The 6768-nt window shown below is 47.9% G+C and overlaps 1 long non-coding RNA gene across 2 annotated transcripts; it reads left to right on the forward strand.

The window, feature by feature from the left end:
* The first annotated feature begins 2181 nt into the window (after positions 1 to 2181).
* Positions 2182 to 5165, forward strand: LOC119269379. Of its 2 annotated transcripts, none has more exons than XR_005133573.1 (2): positions 2182 to 2230; positions 4367 to 5165. It is a non-coding gene; the product is annotated as an uncharacterized LOC119269379 (long non-coding RNA). The 2 variants fall into 2 exon arrangements; XR_005133576.1 differs by lacking the exon at positions 2182 to 2230 and adding an exon at positions 2239 to 3916.
* The last annotated feature ends 1603 nt before the right edge of the window (positions 5166 to 6768 follow it).

Here is a 6768-nt window from a genome sequence, read left to right on the forward strand (position 1 = left end):
GAGCGTGTCCTTCCAGGACCTGCGCCCACCCTGATCTTCTCCGTCGTCGTCCTTGCGGCCACCACCTCCGCGAGGGGCGCCGTGGTACCCCATGTCCGCAAGCGCAGCAAGCTGGCGACGGTGCTGCGGCTCACGCTGGCCATCTTCCACCCCCTTCTTCCAGGAGCCGGCAGGGATGATCCGCGGCATGGGCCTGTCGTCCTCGCCAGAGTCCGATGAGGGCAGGCCGCTCTGCACAGAGCGAGGTGATCGCGGCTCGTAGGGGGACCAGTCCTATGCGGTCCACATGGATGAGGACATCATGGCGGCTTGCAGAAGGTGGTGCAGCGACGACACGGCCGGGCGGAGAGAAGCCCAGCATCTCGACGCGGCCCGCTCCCCGCTCCATCAGCCAGAACGTGTGCTTGGTCGGGATTAGGGCCACATCCCAAACCCAGACCCAGCAGGCGAAGCTCTTGGCGTGGCTGCGCTCGAAAGTGCGACTGTCGAGGCGGTCGACGCGGCAGCCGAGAGCCTCTTCGGCCCCCTCCACGAACAAGAAGTGCTGGGGCATCTTCTCGATGACCACCCGGACATGGTAGTTGAAGGTCTGAACCACGGCGTGATCGTCTTTGTGCCAGCGCTTGATGAAGAACTTGGCGCCGTCGACCGTCAGGGAGCCCAGCTTGACGACTTGGTCTTGATGGATCGACAGATCAAAGATGATGAGGTAGTCCTTCGGGTCGTGGCTGGTGATCCGCAGCAGGTGCAGAGGGATGCGCAACCGAGCCTCGAGCTCCTGCCCGACCGCCATGGCGCTGGAGGATCGCCTCGCGTCCGCTGCCGTGAGCAACACCGCCTGGCGCTTCAGGACGAAGGTGGCGTGCTCCAGGGCGCGGGTGGACATGACCACCTTGCAGCTTTGTCGCGGGCTGCGCGCGGGGTTGGCGACGTGGGTGCCCTCCATGGCGAGGGGCGGCGACGGGGCGGGGGACGAAGGCACAGCAGCAGCAGCAGGGAAGCGAAGTCTATCCCGCGCCGGCACCCGGGCGGTGGCTGCGGCGGGGTTGCGCTTGGGGTTTTGAGGGCACTCCCGACCGAAGTGACCAGAGAGGTTGTAGATGATGCAGCAGATTGGGTCGCGACAATCTTTCCTACAATGCTTCTTGCTCAGGCAACGAAAGCACTTCCCCCGGAACTGGCTTAAGAAGGCAGCCCGACCGGCAGCAGCATTGAAGTCGCCTCGGCGGCCATGAAGGGCCGAAGGGGGGCGCGGCCTATTGCCCGCCATGCCAGAGCTTGGGCGCCGGTCTTTCTGGGATGAGACGTCGGTCCATCCCCGCCCGCCTCTGCAGGGGAGGGATTGATGCCAGCAGCGGGTGCAACTACAATGGAGTGAAGGCGTGGTCGCTCCAAAAACGGCAAGGAGGGAGGATCCGCGGCTAGATCCGCAGGGCGGAGCAGGGGCGCAGCGGTGGAGCTCTCTCCACGAAGCAGGATCTGCGGCGGAGAACCTGGATCTCGCGCATTGACTCCGCAAGACAGCTGCGAGTCCGGCACCATGGACGGACCAGAGGACGCAGGGGAGGCAGGCGAGACCGCGCGCAGGCTACCACTAGCGCTAGATCTACGAGAACACGACCGTCCCATACCGCCCAGCAGGCAGCAGCTGGTAGACGCCGCGGGTGGCCGCCGAGGCCGGAACGACCCACGGTGCGGGGGGTGGCTGGCGCGGCCAAGTCGCAGCCGGGGATGGGGTGGCCGCCGTGGCCGGAGTGGCCAGCGGCGCGGTGCGAGCGTGGGGCTAGAGCGTCCGCCATAGAAACATAGTCAGTAATTGGCACTTGGCTCTTAGTGAGGATGAGATTGATCGTAGGGAACTTCTTTGGGCAGCTATTGATGCTTGTACGGACATGTTAGTTTGAACTTCAAAGAATATAAGTTATACCATGAAAACAGTACCTGTGACATTCACGTAACCTACCCAAATGTTTCCTCTGTTTGTAAATAGTCAATGTGTACGTGCATTGCACGTTAATTTAGAAGTATATTAAGTGCATGTTGATATTAAGTAGGATATTATTTGCGTGTTATTATGTGATCAGCACTATATTTGGCATGGAATTAACTGCACGCTAAACGTGTTGAGCGCTCGACATTGAAGCAGTCTAGTTCGTTGGATTGACATGATTTGATGGCCGAGATTAATTGGATCTGCCTCTTTGGGTCTTTTTATATTGGTATAGATGAGGTATATTTCTTGCCTCAAACAGAGCATATTTCCCATTTTCTTACAAAATAAGAGTCATGTTCCTTGTATGCCCTATATGTATATATTCCTACAACATACATACATACTACACTTAGGTGCAATGTAGTCACTATTTTCCTTAGACATTCGGAGAAGTAAAGACATAAAGAGGAACTCATATATATTTTCCATAAAGAGGAATGCCCTGCAAAATTTTAAAATGGTGAAACTTTTATACATGCTTGCTAGTAATTCTGAGCCAAATGCAATAGAGATGTAGAATGTCACATCTATGACATGAATAATTATAACTTTAGTCATTCAGAATTTCAGTGCTAAAGGTAATCTGAATGTCAAATACAGAAAGGTTTACCTCTGTCATTGTATGAACTTATTTTGAGGGATTTGAATATTGAGAGAATTCCTTATTTGGCCCTTTCTTAAAATCTGGTTCCCTATTTGGCCCTAGAAATTTCATTTTTCCCTTTTTGACATCATAAATTCATTTTATTCCTCCCATGACACTTCTATCACTTTTTGCTGTTAACACCATCAAATGTGACTTGAAATGTCTTATTTACCCCTGCTTTACCACGTCGGAAAAAAATGAAAAATTTAGTTGCGGTGCGAGGCATGGAGGAGGGCGCGGCGGCGCTGTGCAGGCCCAAGTCGCGGCACCGGATGTCACGCCCCGAGACCCTCCAGTTGCTGCACCTCTCACTAGTGCAAAGGCCAAACAAACCTGTGGCCACCATGCAAAGTCTCCACGTAGCCATTTGAATGTCCTAAGTATTTCTAGAGTGTTGCCAGCACATGCATGTACATCCCATAAATATCAGGCCACATAGCTAGCTAGCTACTTCATGATTAGTTTGTACTTCTATTTACTTTGTACTACTGCTGAGTCAGACCGACATGAGCCAGAGGAAAAACTCCACATCTATTCTTCTCTTCTCACAAGTTCTCTATATATTGGCATGCGTACTACTTAGTTTCGGAGGATTTCCTCCACCCGTGTACATCTTCCCATTATCCATGTACTAATCTTGGTGTAGCATATCTTATTTTCTTAATTATTTATTTAAACAAATAATACAAATTTAATTATCTAACTTAACTCAACAACTTAAAATAAATATCCTTAAAAATCAGGGTTATTACACCGGAGGTCCGTTGGTGGCAGGGGCGTGCTAACTGGGTCGCCGTGGCTGCGTGCTTTCCATGGTCCAGTGTGTACTCTTCGTGCGTGTGTGATGTGATGTGTGTGTTGTGTGCAAATAGAGAAATTGAGAGATGGATCTCTTCTACACGTTGTGCGTGAAGAGAGAAACCGTGAGATTGTTGTGCATGTCTGTACTGCTCGTACATGTTAATTAGTGCACTGGTTCTTATTAATATGGGTTTCTCAGTACAATCTTATAATATAATTTCGTTGCAAATCCAGGGCACTGAAGCATTTTGTCCACGCGCCTACATCGCCATAGCTTTTGACTTCCAGCTCATAATTTTAGTCACAAAATACATCAGGGGTAAAATGGATTTTTCATGTTGCATTTAACGGTGTTAGTTGTCAAAACTGACGGAAATGTCATAAAGGGAACAAAATGAAGTTTGAGTGTTAAAACAGGAAGAAATTTTTTACCAGGGCCAAAAAAGGAACCAAATTTTAAGGAAGGGCCAAATAAGGTATTCTCTCTTGAACATTTGGTGAAATTAATTGATGATCATATACATGGGAAACATTTTGGCAGAACTACAGTTAGTGATGATTTTCCCTACGCATGGCCTATAGCAGAACTGTAATCTAGCATTATCTAAAATAAGAGACCAGCCTTGGACTATTATCTTCCCATGGTACCACCATGCTAATGCTGAAAACAACGTCTAGTACAATGAATCTTGCTTTGAATATAACAGAACTACTACCCTGCAACTTTATTCTATACTGAAAAATAATTGTTGCAATAGTTAAGCTTATTCCAAATCTTGTAAGGTACAATGCACATACAAAAGAAAGGGTATACAATTTGCAGGTCACTAATCATATACTTGATTCTTAACTTTGTGTTGGGTTTCTTCTAACATTTCATAATACAGATAGGCAAATACATGATTTATTTCTGCTACATTTTCCAGAACAGCAGGATTATGGATAGTTCCGAGAAGGCGCCTCCCGATCAAGGCTATTAATACTCTTGTTGTACTTGTGAAGTCCGACATCCTAGTGCTATGTCTCGGCTGTATGGGTGTCAAGGAAATTTTCAACCTGGCCTGATGGATGCAAGTGTTTCCTACTCTCGTATCTCTATGGTGATCAAGACTCAGCGATCCATGACACACAGAACTTTGGCTCACTGCTCTCACAAAAAGGGGTAAACATGCATGGCGTGCCATAACTGGGTCTGGTTTGCAAGGAAGCATTCTGTTGTCTGGCCATTATTATTGTGGTCACCTATACAAATCGAACTGATCTGACATGCTCATCCTCCATTCATGGGTGATTGTTGTCATTAGCTCCACTCTTATCACCTTACCAAATCTGAAGCCTCGCTTCTCTCCTGGATGTGCATGTTGGTGGATGGATGGATGCATTCAGCAAAGCACAGAGGCAGAAGTCCACCAGTCCAATCTTCATCCTTGACTCTCAAAAATCTGCATAGGCACAACTCCATTATGCATTACAATATGACACCATGCTTTAGCCTCATCAATCTTTGTAAAGTTTGTGGATGGACATTTAGTTTGTTTTGATAACTAAAGGGGAAAACCTTTGGCCAGAGCTGGACATGAGAGCAAAGCGAGGGATAAAGGATTACAAGGCAGTGCACTATGTCTTAAAGTCCCTGGCAACATCTGTTGTGCTAATGAAAACTGGTGTCCTCAACCAAATTGAGGGCCACAAATTTTATTCAGTACTCCAGCTAGGTATTGCTAATCATGGTCCCCGGTCCCGTAGTGGATGGAGCACCAATTTTTTGGGAGTTGGATCAATCACATCAGATTCAATCGGCAATCGCTAAATAGTAGTAAAGCCTGAAGTGAACTTACCTGAAGTTTTGGCAAGAATTAATCTGATCAATCTAGAGCCGACCCAAGCAAAAGCACGTATAGCGAGTTTACATTTAACTGAACATATATTGATCAAGCTATATTATTCCGTGAAGCTAACTTTGCACACCTACGTAAAAGCAAGCTAGTATTAGCAGGTTCATGTACGGGGAGTTTCCGGCTAGCCGCGTAAGCTACTCCAAGAAGCTAGCTTTGCGTAATTGCATGTCTTTTGCCGCGTGAAAAATCACAAAACTGGCCCTTTGCCGAAAATTCAGCACAAAATGGCTCTTTTTTAAAAATATTTCATAAAATGGCCTTAACTGTATGACGCCTGCACCGGGGCGCCATACTAGATAACATAACGCCTTGGTCAACAGCGCCATGCGCGTCGGCGCTGACTGCTACGTCGGCTTGGCCTTGGGCCCATGACGCCTCGGCTCAAGGCGCCATGGGCTGTGACATGACGCCCCGCCCCGGGGCGCCATACCCCTTCACTACATCGTCGCCCGAGCCCCTCTGCTCTCTGTTCGTTCTTTCTCTCCTCTCTCTGTTCTTTCCCCACTCCATGGCGCCCCTCAAATCGCCCCTCCCTCTTCCCACTCAAGAGCTGCGGATCTGAGCCGAAGATTCGTGGATCTGGTTGCCCTTCGAATCCTCAAGGTATTCTCCTCCCTTTCCCCTCTTTCTATTGGTTGAAATCTCTCCATTTGATTGATTTGGGTGAAACCCTAGTTCATCCTTTTGTTAAAATGGATAGTGGATTTTGGTGTGATAATGTAGGGATTAGTGTGATTTAGGATATGTATGGCTTACAATATGTATGATATAGGATTATTATGAAAGTGCTATGAATTTGGTTAGGATATGTACGCACATATATATGGTGTATGGAAGAATTAGTGCAAATATATGGTGTATTATGTTCTAGAAAATTATATGCACATATATGGTGTATGGAAGAAGAATTAGCATAGAAATTTTGCACATGTATGTATGTTTTTGCACTAGTGCGGATATTTGCAAATGACAACGGGGCTTACCATATACATTTGTAATTTGCAGGATGGCTTCTCTTATCCATCCATCGTATGATCAATTGCATCGTGGACGGTTCATGGCAGATGAAGGAAGGGTTTTTGATCAGCTTCACTTGAGGTCCGGTTCGGTTCATGACAAGATGAAGTATGACGAGCGATACATGGAGTATATCCGGAAGACCGGGCTTCTCCCTTTCATCTCACCCGTGTCTCGTTCGATGCCGAAGATGAACCCTTGTGCGATCACGACACTCGTTGACTGATGGCGCCCTGAGACACATACTTTTCATTTCTATGCTAGGGAGATGACTGTCACTTTGCAGGATGTTTCTCTGATCATTGAACTCCCCATCAAAGGAGAGCCTATTTGTTTTAGCACAGATTCTGATGGATGGCGTGAGATTATGGTTGGACTCATAGGGAGGGAGCCAGGGGTACAAGGGACGTCCG

The sequence above is a fragment of the Triticum dicoccoides genome, chromosome 1A, assembly GCF_002162155.2.
Source record: "Triticum dicoccoides isolate Atlit2015 ecotype Zavitan chromosome 1A, WEW_v2.0, whole genome shotgun sequence".
Lineage (NCBI taxonomy): Eukaryota > Viridiplantae > Streptophyta > Magnoliopsida > Poales > Poaceae > Triticum > Triticum dicoccoides.